Raw genomic sequence first — 15283 nt, 5'->3', positions numbered from 1 at the left:
AAGTAATACAAGAATAGTGGTGTTTTAGAATATAAGTTAATGAGTATGAGAAATACTCATATGCGTAATGAGTAGGCACTCTCATACTTCTCTCCCTTTAATTAACCTGGAACATGTTATCCATCACTGGATTATTATCAAGAGCACAGGAGCTTTGGAACTGAGCAAGCCTGGGTTCAAGATAGGAATTCTTGGGCTTTGATTTTTTTGCTTGATTGTTTTTTGTGCTTTTGGATTCATTACCTCCCATACCCCCAACCACTGGCAATCACCCATCAGTTTCTGTCCCTAGAGTTTTACCTTTCCCAGAATGTTACACAAATGGATGAATATAGTGTGTAGATTTTGGGGTCTGGTTTCTTTCACTTGCCAACATGCATTTGACATTTTTCCATGTTCTTACAGATATCAGTATTTCATTCATTTGTATTGCTGAGTAGTATCCCATTGTATGCACACACCACACTATCCATTCATCAGCTGAAGGACATTTTCATCATTTCCAAATTTTGGCGTTATGAGTAAAGCTTCTGGAAATATAATCATTTCACTTAGGTAAATATCTAAGAGTGAAGTTTCTACGTCATGTGGCAAGTGTATGTTTAACTTTATAAGAAACTGCCAAACTGTTTTCCAACATGGCTGTACCATTTTGCATTTCCACAGTGATACATGAGAATTCCAGTTTCTCCACATGTTTGCCAGTATTTAATATTGTCAGTTTATTATTATTTTAAAATTTAAGCCACTCAAATAAGTATATGGTGGTATTTTGTTGTCGCTTTAAGCTTCCCTAATGATTAATGATGTTAGTATCTATTCATGTGCATATTCGCAATCCATATACTCTCTTTGGTGAAATTTTGCTTTGGTGTTTCTAGTATAGATAACTTATAACACTCTACTCTCAAGTAATATATCACTTCACCTGTAGTAGAAGAACCTTTAAATAGTACAATTTATTTACTTTCTCCTGGTCCCTGTGTTATTGTCATACAGTTTATTTTTACATCTGTTGTAAATACCACAATACATTGTTATTATTTTTTATTTAAGCATTCAATTATCTTTTAGTGTAATTTAGAACATAAGAAAACACCATTTTGTATTTACTCACATATTCCCGAATTCTGGTGTTATTTAGTCTTTTGTACAGATGCAGATTTTTATGTGGTATCATTTCCTTTTACCCAAAGATCTCCCTTTAAAATTGTATGTCTGGCCAGCCCCTACCCCAGCAGACTGGATGCAGTCAGCCTGCCCCTACTTCACTGTGACCAAAATGCTGTGATTAAAAATGCTGTTATGTCAGAGAAAATGCAACAGGACTTGGTGGACTGTGCTACTCAGGCATTGGAGAAATATAGAGACGGATATAGCAGCCTATATTAAGAAGGAGTTTGAAAAGAAGCACAATCCCACCTGGCACTGAATCGTGGGGAAGAACTTCAGTAATTACATGACACATTAAACCAAATACCTCATCTACTTACACCTGGGCCAAGTGGTCATTCTTCTGTTCAAATCTGGTTAAAAGCACAGACTGTCCCACACACCCAGTGATACATCCAAAAACAAGGACTACAGCCTAAATTCCAAACACCGGACTTAAATCTTCAGCCTTGCTTAAGGCAACACCTCGATCTTTGAACATTTTTTGTGTTGTTTTATACAAGACATTCTCTGTACTAATTTGTTGTGGTTCTAAAACAATTAATAAAACAACTTACATTTGTATATATGTTCTATTCCTTAACTCTCTGCCACGTATTTTCCCTCCTCATAGTCTATTCCTTTCAAAAAAAAATAGATACATCTGTTAGAGAAATGTGTGTTTTAAAATAAATAAATACAAATAAAATTGCATGTTGGCTAGTGATGATTTTGCTTTTTGTATGTTTGAATAAATATTTCACTTTTATTACTGAAATATATTTTTACTGGCTATATCATTCAAGGTTGATGTTATTTTCTTTCAGTACTTTAAAGATACTGTTCCACTGTCTCCTGATTCATACTGTTTCCAAAACAATAGTCTGCTATAATTCTTATATTTGTTTCTTTCTGCAAAATGTGTTCCCCCCTCTTTGTCACTGGTTTTAAGCAATTTGATTATGATGAGTCTTGGTGAAGTTTTCTTCATTTTTTTTCCTTGGGGTTTGATCCTTTTAAACTTGCTTTTGAGCTTTGTTAAGCAGGACCAGAGAAGCCTTTGGTCTAGGTCTTATCTTGCCCCTTAAGTGAGCCAATATCCTTCTGAATAGTCTACCTGATACCTCGCGTATTATAATTTTTCGACTCAGGCTGGTGAGAACACCAATAATTTCTGTTCCACTTAAGCCTGGAGATTTTTCTGCCTGCTTCTTGCAGGTTATTCGTCCCTTGGCTTCAGGTAGCTTCCTCATGTGAATGTTCTGATACTCAGATGAAGACTCAGTGGAGGGGGGGGGTTGGTGCTTCTGCAGATCTTCAGAGATTTCTCACTGCAACTCTCTCTTCTCCTTTACTCTGCCCTGTGAACTCCTTACCCTGATGTTCCCAAATTCCCAAGTCCATCTCTTCAACTCAGGTACACTGCTGGGCTCACCCTGACTTTCACCACCCTGTGCTCTGGTCTGAAAACTCTCTCTAGGTATTACACTGAGTGATCATAGGACTCACTTCATTTGTTTCCTTTCTTTCAGAGATCATTGCTCTACACATGTGATGAGAAACATATTTCCCATTTCAAACAATGGGAAATCAGCTCCAACTTAGCATTTCTGCTTAGAACTTTTCATTTCAGGAATGTATTACTGATATTAAGTGGGAGATATCTGTATTATGTACTAGAAGAAAGGGCTGTAAGGATCCAGAGCCTTATTAAGGCAAGAGATCTAGGCATTATTAACAATTGTGCTGCTAGCTCTTATCACGAATTTTGTGGGAAATTGTACTCTTTCCCCTTTTTTCAAAACAATTATTTTAAAGGTATTTTTAAGTTTGTTGTTGTTTTTGTGTTTTTAAAAGGGCTATTCTTTGTTTTCTCTTTTGCTTTGACGAAAAGGTCAAGGTAATCTGAGCTGGTGCTGGAGAGACGAGAAACCAAGAGAAACTGGAAAGAATCCAAGTAACTTTTGGTAAATGTTAGCAATTTTGTAAAAATACATATAATATTAGTGCTTACATATACATATAATATAGCTACAATTTTAAAGCTATTAAATTAATAAATTGAGAAGAGTATGACATGATGTTCTATGCTATTTTTCTGGAAGCAATAAGATGACAGTAATTAAAATACTTTTCATGACTGTATTACTTTCCATGAGGTTATTCCTTACTTTCCCTATTAAACTGTGAGTGCACATTGAGTTACTGGTGTTTAACTTTTGTGTCTCACGCAACACCTAATATATGAAGCACTCAATATTTTTTTATTTGGCTGAACGACTGATTTGACTATGAATAAACTGATTAGGAAACCTCTAGCTCCTCAATGACCAACTGACCGATTTAGTGTTCCAGAAGTTCTTCTTTCCCTAAAAGGATTATATTTTCCTGAGTCTTTAATTCCAGAAAAACATTTCAACTCCCATTCTTAAGTCTTTGTACTTAATAACGTTGTCGCTGTCCGGAGGACTCATACAACCCCTGTCCATCTGCTAAGATACCTCACTACTTTTCTACCTGATACCTGATCAGTGTATCCTCCTCTGAGAAACCTTCACTATATCTAAAATATCACTGATCACATGCTGACCCAAGAATCTGCTTTTCTTTGAGAGCTACCTGGGAATATGATATGTTCTTATATATATGTGTCTGTATAGTATATACCTTATATTTGTGAGATGTACACATACACACACACATTTAATTTGTCATTTGTTTCTCCCACTAGAATGTAAGCTCCTTGACAGTAGCAACAGTTTTTGATGACCACTTTATCCCCAGGGTACAGAAGAGGGAGACACAGAGGAGACATTCAGTTAATATTTGTCAAGTGAATGAATAGATGAGGTAAGAAGTGGATGATACACTTCGTTACCAGAAGCTTCATCATCAATTCTTTTAGTAATACAGGACACATCTGCTTTCAGTGATAAGGCAGGCTAACTCCTCTGAAAAACTGCCTGTTACAAATCACCTAGATATGCTGGATAAACATGACCAACCGGTATTTAATTATATAGCTGAGCTTTCAGGAAGCTAAGGGAAATCATCAGGAGCCATACAGAAATGAAGAGGAAGCTACGAATCAAATGATATAATGAAGCTGAAACTACGCTCTTTGTATTTGGGAAATTCTGTGCCTTTCTCAGTATCCAAGACACTTGCACTTCCATAGCTGGTTGAAGGAGAGGGAAACAAGTCCTTTGCTCCTAGCAAGAAGTGGAACAGGGAACAGGCAAAGGTGGAACAAGAAAAACCCCAGGCCAAGCCAAGATCTTCACCTTCAGTGAAAGTATGAATTAGACAAAAAAAAACCCAACCTCCTGTCAAGGGCCAATGACAAGTACAATTACCTATCTAGGTTTGGGTTCTGGGAAGGAAATTTTAAAATGGTTTCACTGAGATTTCACAACTTCATTCCTGCTCTCGCTTATGATATGAGTTCCTATTTTTGCTACCACATAGTCTGTAAAACTTCATGCCACAAAATTAAAGACATTTTAAGTTGTTAGTAATTTGGGCCACCTCACACAGGTAAAATGCATCGCCTTTCTGGAAGAAGTTAACCTCAAAAAAGGACTCACCAGCTGTCCTTACATAAAATTCGTTGAATTGAAGCTCCGAATAAGCAAAAGTGAGGAGGGAAGAAAAGGACAGATTTTGATGACCAAGAAATTGAGATACTAAAATTATCAGATAAAGATGATAAAACAAGTATGTGTAAGATGTTTAAAGAAATAAAAATGACTGAGAACTTTCTGAAGATGATTATCACACTTGGGAAAAACAACATAAAAATATACAAAATAATATTCTATATTGTTTAGGGCTATATAAATGTGGGAATAAGAAAATGAAAAACATTATTATAAGCACTAAATTCAGGATAATGATGCCTCTGCAAAGCAATAGAGTCAGGAAGAAGACAGAGTCATATAATCTCAGATAATATCTTGACATGGCATAATCTGTATTTTAGAAGAACCGATTTCAAAGGCCAGTAGTAGTATTTCCCAGTTAATCAGGTATAATTTTAAAACTTATCTGTGATACACTTTTAGAATTGCATTCAGTTATTAGGATATTTAGATCATGGACAAAAATACACAAACTTTTCTAAAACAGGAGTTTAGAATTGCCCAATGATTGTAGTTATCTTATAATTTTTACAAATTCCTTCTCAGTTGATTGGACACAGTACTGTTGTTATGGGTCTTGGGTATTCAAGACAGTTACCATATCCTTTCCCACAGCCCCATCCTCACACACACCTGCATTTTAGGATCATTAATGATATACAGGTAGAAAAATGTGGACAAAGCACAAATGAGTGGTATAATAATGATCCTAGGTAAGATTTATGTTAACCTAGAATTGGTCAGGATCTGCAAATTAAAATGTTTCTATTAGAGCTACTTTAATATTTCATGCATATTTGACTTGAAGATAGAATAAAAATAAGATTTACTGGGTGGCAGATGGGTTAGTATATCAGCTCATATGGGAACCAAGGCTCTCAAACACGGCTATACATTAACATCATTTGGCAAAGTTTAAAACGTACTGATACCCGGGCCTCAGCCCCAGAGAATCTGACTGGATTGGTTTAGGGTAGAGTCTAGGCAATGATATTTGTTAAAAATTTCGCATATGACTCTAATGTGCAACCAGGAATTGAGGCCCACTTTCTTTGAGCAAAATGGCATGGACATGGCAAGTGTGTCTCCCTGAAACCCTGAGAATGAAATTGCAGTTTCAGGATCAATTTAGCACTCTGAGTGGTCACTGTCAACTTCTGTGATTAGCCTGGAAATGGTCTGAAACCTATTTGTTACCCCTGCCTGAGAACTGCAGGAATGCTTTTAGATTGAGGTAAGAAAATTAGGAATATTGGAAGATTCTTATCCCTATATATTCAGGTATCTAGAATCACCATAAATATTTTCCTGATACAAATAACGTGAATATTAGGACTAAAAGTAGACATTTTAATGTCAGATAGTTATTTTAATTTCAGAAATCCTAGAAGTATGGTGTTCTAAGAACCTAATTTTGACAGTAGTGTTGGATACTTTTTAAAAAATTAAAATGTCTATTAGCTCCTATTTTTTTCTTTTCTCCTATTTCCAAGCCCCTTCATAATCCTTACCAAATGCTTTGCTCTTTAATGTCTAATATTTTTTAACAGTTAGATGAAGTTTATAAAATGCCCTGTTCTAATACTAGTTTCTGAGAGTGAATTCCCAAATTAAATTCCTGTCCATAATAAAAATAACTTTATGTATTGATTATGATGTGACAGACATAACCACTGAATATGTATTATCCCATTTAATCTTTATGATATTATAATTATTTGCCTTTACAAATAAGAAAAAATAGACTCAGACTAAATAACTTACATGAGATCACACAGCACGACTCTGAATCTCCTGAGTCTAACCATTTTGATATATGAACACTTTTAAGTTGGTTTTGCAATCTAGCTATGTAATGTAAGCATAGATTCATTGATTCACTAATTACCTAATTACTACAATTCATTTTATTAATTATCTCAATAATATTTATTGAGTGCCTACTATATGCTAGGCACTTATTGAGCTCTGGATATACGGTTGTGAACAAAAGAGATGAAGTCCCTGCTCTCATGGACCTGTAGAAACTGAAGTTTCAAGGCAAAGAAACTTGATTAGATGTGTCCAGTCATGTCCAAATGAATCAAAAAGAGAAACAGGTATTAGCTTCTAAGATCCACCAATTAGTTGCTAGGCCATTTTGTCAATTTCAACAACCTGAGAGCATTGCATTATTCCACCACTCAGTCATGCATCAGCAGGGATGAGGACAGAATATGTAGTTATATGGAATAATGAGGACCTGGCATACTATAATTATTTCAGAGTAAAGTGATTCAAAAAATAGAACCATTGAAACCTTGGGTAAAAGAAACAAAATCAAGGAGAAAAATCTCATCCGATTTAAAGGTTAAAAGAAAACACAGGGACAAAAGATTTTCAAATTGCTTACAACTTTTTTTAGAACTTAGTTTTGTTCATCTAAATTGATCAAAGTTACTCTGAAGTGACAATGATATAAATTGTATACATATCTCTAATGTCAGAAAACAGAGACACAACTAAGCTGGCATGCAGACTGAGCACATGGTTAACTTACGGTGTAAAATTTTTCTAGATGACCATAATCTGAAGAATTCTAAACAGATAGGCTTTAAATTTAGATTATTTGGGAGAGAAGCTAATCATTTAGAAATAATTTTGTTGCAAATATGCATTTCTCTAGTTTTAAGAACAATAACAAAAAACACATTCATATAATAGTTGCCAAGATAACTGAATCCTTTGTCTACTTCAATATGGCAATTCCTATTGGCTCATTTTGTTGTAAAATATTTTGTAAATCATGGAAGCAAATCCAGGAAGAAGGCAAGAAATAATAACACAAAATGTATCACCTTGATTCATATATTTATAAACACTCCTCCTAGGGGAAATACATTGCTGTAATAAAATACTTTGAAAGACATTACATCTGCAATAGGAATAATTCATGAATACAGTTACACACTTAGGTGGGAAAGACTGTGACATATACTGTAATCTTATATTTTTCTCATCAAATGAAGATCTAAATATTTATGAATGAGGATTTTTTCAGCATCTGCTAGTAAATGTTCACCCTAATACATTTTTATTCCTCAAAATTTGAAGAAAAATATTTTAAAAATCTTAGGTAACATTTCTGCAGAGTGAGATCAATTCATTGATACATTAGTCTACAAAGCAAAGTAATCATGCATTATTCAAAGAATTCAGCCAAATTCTAAGAGACTTATGTCTCCTCTGTGTTTACATATAAATAACATGATTTATTTTTTAGAGTAATCTGGAAATAAAATTTAAAAGGGTAAATCTTCATTTTAGTAGCTGGAAAGCAGTAATTTCCAGATATTCATTTGTTCCTAGAAGAATGTATTGATTACATATTTCGACCCAAACACAGACTGACAATGTGATGAGCACAAAAATGTTGAGGCATTGTCCCCATCTCCAAAAAAATTTTACTGAATAAAATAGATATAGATAAAAAATACAACTGTGCAAAATGCTACATGAAGAAATTATCTAAATTGTATTGCATATTATATAATTATATTGTACATATAATTATATATAAATATATAATTAATATTATACTAAAGAAGTTTAACTAGAATTAACAAACACAAATAATCTTAACATCTTATAAAAACAATCCTAATAAAATATTTCTTAGTGAAAAAAGCAATTTTTAACATTTAAACATCTAATTAATATTCTGGTTAAGCTATTTGATAGCTATGTTTTTAAGTTAATGCTCATAATACAAATATATACGGTGCTTACATTTGTCAGATTTTTCAGGAATAACAATTCCCTAACCTTCACCCTAGACAAAACTAGCCTTTATACACTCATATCCACCACTGATTTTTTGCTTACAACTAGAAACACTTTTCTCTGAAGCAGCCAGAAATGAGTCACTGGTCAGTTAATCAAAAAAGTACAATACGGAAGAAATAACAACAATAACAACCAACAAACAAATAAAACTAAATATATGTATATTTATAGGTACATGTGTATCTATATATGTATATATACTTTAAAATGTTCATTTAATGTAAATATCAATATATTTTAATTTACAACTCTTCATTTTAACTTAAAATTAAGTGGTAAATTTTATTTATCATTTTTTTATGTAGTGCCAAGACTTTGATTTTGTGAATGTAAGTTCCACAGTCGTATGCGTCATCTACACATTCTAGTTTTAGCTAATTTTTGAATTAATAAAGTCAAAACCCAAAGACACTTAAGAAGCACTTTGTATAAAAAATATTTCTAGAATATGATTTTTCCAAACTTTTACAAGTATCTCTTCCACATATTTTAGTAGCTCACATTTATCAAGTGTTAGCAAAAGAATTCGACAGTTTTTATGGACAAAAATCTATTTCAGCACTTGAAATTTTTGTTTGTTTTGTTCATATTGAATTATTATACAATTAAAACAAGTAAAAATGACACAACAAACTTGAGGGGATAAAGTATGACTGACTCTTTGATAAGCAAGTAACTCAATTGATGGGGGCAACATTTGAGGGTATAGTAGACAGTAGACTTGTAGCCATGAGCATTCAGGGTGTTGAGAGTATCTGCCAGTATGTTTTATGGAGGTATTGAGGACAATTGCTCAATCCATTGAATCAATACATAAAACTGCTTAAGAGATTATTGTAAAGTATACCAGGCATTCAGGTAAGCATTTTAAAAGCTTTAGTGTATTTAATTCTCATGACAACATGAGAACTCTGTAGGACAGGCATTATGTTCTCATTTTTACAAATGAAGAAACTGAGTCTCAGTGAGGTGAAATACTTTACCTAAAGCTTTCCAGTTAATAAATACCAAAACTAGGGCTTCCCTGGTGGCGTAGTGGTTGAGAGTCCGCCTGCCGATGCAGGGGACACGGGTTCGTGCCCCGGTCCGGGAGGATCCCACATGCCGCGGAGCGGCTGGGCCCGTGAGCCATGGCCGCTGAGCCTGCGCGTCCAGAGCCTGTGCTCCGCAACGGGAGAGGCCACAGCAGTGAGAGGCCCGCATACCACAAAAAAACCCAAAAAATCAAAAAACCAAATAAATACCAAAACTAAAACTGGAACCTTGTTCTAGACAGTACTGGCTCTAACACAGCTTTGACTGTTCTGTATAATGATTAATAGTTATCTACTAGTATCTGGCTGGATTAGAAATTCTTTAAGGGCAAGACCCAGTCTTTTTCATTACAGTATCCCCTGTGTTTATATATGTATGTATGCTTTAAATAGATAGACCCACACAATAGATGCATGGGTTCTTTGGGAAAACATTAACTTATTCAGACAGTAACTTGTTAAATTGATCCTTGGTCTAACTGGGGATAGTTTGGAGCAGAATAATTAGTTTTTGTTTCTTGCTTTTTAAAAAACTCCTCTTAACAAATTTTAAGTGTACAATACATTATTGTTGACTATAGGTGCTAAGTGAAATAAGCCAAACACAGAAAGACAAGTAACTGCAGGATTCCACTTATATGAAGCATCTAAACCATAAATTTAGATGGTTTTAATAAATTTATTTAATAAATTTATAAGTTTTAAATTCATAAAATCAAAGACTGGAATGGTGGTTACCTGGGGCTAGGGGGAGGGGAAGATGAGAAGCTATTAATTAACACGCATAAAATTTCAGGTCTGTCTCTTGCTTTTTAAATACGGTACGTTAGATGGAGAATGTTATCTATTAACATTCTCTAGTTAACTAAGATTTTGCCATTTTAAATTATTATTTACAAGCTTTATTCACTTGTTATTTGTATAACATTTATTAAAAACCCCAAATCAATGGCTTCTTGCATGTAAAATGATCTTTCAGAAGATAAATTTGGTTTATATAATAAAAATGAAATAGTATATAATCTCATCATCTAAAATAATGCTATTTCTGATATAACTTGTTGATTTACTTTGATTTTTTTAATGGAAGCTCAGGTTATGATATAAGGATGGTGATTAGCAGTTATGAAAGTTATGTAGTCAATGTAAATTGTACAAAAGCAATATTTTTTTTAAAGATCATTCTATTACAAGGAGTCTACTAATGTCGAGTAGCAAAAATGGAGATACCACTAATTAATATTTAATTCTGTTGGGGATGACCCTAAGCAAATTGAACATGCAAAACTCAGGGATTTTTTTGTTTGTTTACTTTTAATAAACAGTAGCCAACAAAATATTTTATATGAATAAGGGCTAGCTACTTCCCTTAAACGGTGTAACCAGGTTATTATGAAATCAAGTCTCAGAACAAGCTCTAGAAACATTTATTAGCAAAGAGGCAAAAATGGTTCATATTACGGCTTATTCTGTAAGCTTGATGAAGTCTCAGCTGTCTGTTATTCTAGGAGTTTGACCCACCCCCCTTACAAGAAATATTGGCTCAACACTGGACAATATCCCAGAAGTAGGACACAGTTACTCTTATGGTCATCATTAAGCAACCAAAATCCTTCTAAACCAAAGGCAGGATACATGATAGTTTACAGACCTAGTCTTTGGCAACATCCCTAACAGTAGAAGCTGCAAACCTTGCTGGATTTTTTTGTCCTGTTTATTCAAGGGTGGGGAGCATCTTTATACTATTTTAGGCAATTCATATAAAATGAAAGCTTTTAGTTTCACTAATTACCATCCATTTATAACAGGTGCCATGCCAAGTAATAAGCTAGCCACTAATTTAACCAATGAAAACCCATTTCTGACATGAAATACGGTGATTAGCAAAATATCTGGATATGATCAAAGAGAAAGATAGCTAATCTGTTTGTAATCACTGCCTCTGGAGTGGGGAGGATATTCTCTTTGAAAAAGTGATATCTGACTGTCCCTGGAGTGGAGATTCCTGGTTAGGATGCATAAACTGTCTATGCGAAATTATTTTTAAGCAAATTACAATTTTCATTAATTTTTTTTACTATTCTTATGAAGTCAGTTCCTAAGAAATGAAAAATAAGAAGGAATAAAGGCAGAAAAAGTAAGCTCTTTTATAGTAACTCTTTTTTGCTTTTTATATAGTTATATTTTCTTTTAAATAAATTTATTTATTTTTGGCATTGCTGCACGCAGGCTTTCTCTAGCTGTGGCCAGTGGGGGCTACTCTTCGTTGCGGTGCGCAGGCTTCTCATTGTTGTGGCTTTTCTTGTTGCAGAGCACGGGCTCTAGGCACGCAGGCTTCAGTATTTGCAGCATGCAGACTCAGTAGTTGCGGCGTGTGGACTCTAGGGCACCCAGGCTCAGTAGTTTTGGCTTGCGGGCTCTAGAGTGCAGGCTCAGTAGTTGTGGCGCACGGGCTTAGTTGTTCCGTGGCATGTGGGATCTTCCCGGGCCAGGGCTCGAACCCGTGTCCCCTGCATTGGCAGGCAGATTTTCAACCACTGCACCACCAGGGAAGCCCTATAGTTATATTTTTAATGTAGACCTAATGCATTAATTCACAATATTGTTGACTTAACAGTAATATTCCTCTGTCTGGGACCAGCTGCATGATATTTGATGGGATACACTGAATGGAGTGGTGAGGGAGGAGGTAGCTGCTATTTAGAGAGTCTAATCAGTGAAGTCACATTCTGGAGGTTAATGGGCAATATATGTCTCTGTCTCAGCCCTGACAATTTGGCTTATTCAAACCACTACTCTTTTAATATTTGTTCAATTTTTATTTGGAGGACAAGTTTATTGTTGTGTTTAAGGGTCAGAAGAAGGGCAAATCTGCTTGCCAAAAAAACCCACAACAAACAAACCCCTGCCTGTAAATTACCCTGCTGCGCTCACTAACAGCAGTCAGATCACTGTTTACTAAGAGACTAGAACCAATGAACAATACAGCGATCCTCTGTTGTTACTTTTAAAAGTCCCTTACAGGATGTTGAGAAAAAGGAACCCTTGTATACTATTAGTGGGAATGTAAATTGATACAGCAATTATGGAAAACTGTATGAAGGTTCCTCAAAAAATTAAAAATAGAACTACCATATGATCAAGCAATCCCACTTCTGAGCATACATGCAAGGGAAAGAAAAACACTATCTGCAGTGATATGTGCACTTTCATGTTCATAGCAGCATTAGTCACAATAGCCAAGATACAGAAACAAACTAAGAGTCTGTCAAGAGACGAATGGGTAAAGAAAATGTGGCATATATATACAGTGGAATATTATGTAGCCTTTAAAAAGAAGGAAATTCTGACATTTGTGACAATATGGATGAACCAGGGAATGTTATGCTAAATGAAATAAGTCAAACACAGAAAGAGAAATACTGTATGACATAATCTCACTTATATGTGGAATCTAAAAAAAAAATGTTGAACTCGTAACAGAGTAGAATGGTGATTACCAGAGGCTGAGGAGCTGGGGAAAAGGGGAGATATTAATCAAAGGGTACAAACTCTCAGTTGTAAGATGAATTAGTTCTAGAGACCTAATAAATAGTATGTATAGTATGGTGACTGCAGTTAATAATAATATATTGTATACTTGAAATTTGCTAAGCGAGTAGATGTTAAGTGTTCTCACTAAAAAAAAAATGATAACTATATGAAGTGATGGATATGTTACTTAACTTCACTGTGGTAATAATCATTTCACAATGTATATCAAAACATTACATTGTACCCCTTAAATATATACAATTTTTATTTATCAATCATTCCTCAATAAAGCTGGAAAAAATAAGGATATTAAATGAAGGAAGATGAAAGAAAAGCCTGCTGTCCCCTTACAGCTATCTCGCCCAAGTGATGCTAAAATAAAATATGGCCTATAATTGTACTCAGTATACTTCCAAAGAGGAGTTCTGGAAAATACATTTTCTCCAATTTTTTACATTTTCATTGACATTTTAGATTCTCTTTGTAACAGATTTTCCTGCTGAGCACCTTTATGTCTAGCCTAACTCAATTCAGCTCCAAATATATATATGTACAACATTCATATATTTTGCATGTATAGTATTTTTTTAGTCAGTCATGGGGCATACAATAATAAAATACAGATACACACACACACACACACACACACACACACACATTTCTTCTTCCAGAAAGTAAAATAATACACCTCAGATTTTAGCAATTATTGAATATTTGTGGGAGTCTTATGGGGGTTTATTCTTTAATTTGAAACATGACTTTTTAAATGATTTGGCCTTTCTACTTAGAATGCAGGGATGCTATGTTATGGTGCTGAAATTATTAATGTGCATAAATATTCCTTTTCTCCTTGTCTTTGAGGCACATGAGAGCATTCTATTTCCTTCTTCACCCTTTGAAAGTAGGTGTGGCCATGTGACTCTTTCAGTCAACGAGTCATAGGCGGAATGACACATGTCACTTCAGGGGTGAGCATTTAAGCGCTAGTGCAAGACCCTCCAGGACTGCTCCTCCTCTGACATGACAAGCAGGGGAGCACGTGTGAATTGCGAGACCCCATCAGCCTAGGTCTCTAACTACCTACAATTAACATAGCTCCTCTACCAACCTGAGTGGTACATTAGCATGTACAAGAAATAAACCTTTGCTGTTTCAAACTGAGGTTGAAAAAACAAATGAACACAAAAAGCAGCGTAAGCAATAACAACAAGAAAACCAGAACATAACTGAGATGAACTATCCAGTACTTGCCCTTTAATAAAAACAGAAAACTCCTTTTTCTAGGTAGAGAGGAATCACCTAACTATATAATATTATTTTAAAGACGATTTTCTGTAACTGAAATAATTTCTCAATTAAATCAAAGTGGCTAAATGTTAGCAGAATGCTGGTTATTTCATAAACTAGTTCTCTGTATACATTCAGCAAGCTGTGGCAATTTAAAGGTTGTATCTTCATAGAAATGAGACAGTGCTAGAACATCAAAAGAAAATGACCACAAATGTTTGAGCCAATCGTAGGGCACAATAATAGAAATATTATATATCATCTTACAGTTCTTTTAGCTGTGCCACACTGATTGAGAACTAAATTAAAATTATTAACTGTATTACAAAATCCCTAATCAAGAGGTAATATGAGCCACCAAAATGTATATTAAAATTTACTTAGTTCACTTATTATATACTTTGATTTTTCTTGGTAAAAGTTATTCTTATTTGTCTGCGTTAAAAGGAATTATACAGAAATGTGAAGGTTTATTCTTTTTCCTTAATTCTTATCATTAAGAGAACATTAATGTGATTTTAAGACCAAACATTAATTACTGCTGAATATGATAAATTATTTTTTCTCTCTCCTACAACCTCCTTTCTGTCTATTCTATCTCTACACTTCAGAAGCTCTAGGATTCATCTACTCAGAACACTCTACCAACTCCTGCACCCCTGCTTTTTCATCAGGGAAAACTAATAAAGACCTAAGGAAAAATAGAAAGTGAGTGACTAATACAAATTCCACTCTGTATACTGCTCACTTATAATGCTATCATTATAATCTAAGAAGTTAAAATAATATGACACTTTAACCTCTAAGTTA

The 15283-nt window shown here is 34.4% G+C and overlaps 1 pseudogene; it reads left to right on the top strand.

Annotated features, from left to right (window-relative positions):
- Positions 1 to 517: 517 nt before the first annotated feature.
- Positions 518 to 1534, top strand: LOC132513201 (dynein light chain 1, cytoplasmic-like; annotated as a pseudogene).
- The last annotated feature ends 13749 nt before the right edge of the window (positions 1535 to 15283 follow it).

The sequence above is a fragment of the Lagenorhynchus albirostris genome, chromosome X (assembly GCF_949774975.1).
Source record: "Lagenorhynchus albirostris chromosome X, mLagAlb1.1, whole genome shotgun sequence".
NCBI classification, from domain to species: Eukaryota; Metazoa; Chordata; class Mammalia; order Artiodactyla; family Delphinidae; genus Lagenorhynchus; species Lagenorhynchus albirostris.
This window is presented reverse-complemented; position numbering and strand designations above follow the sequence as displayed.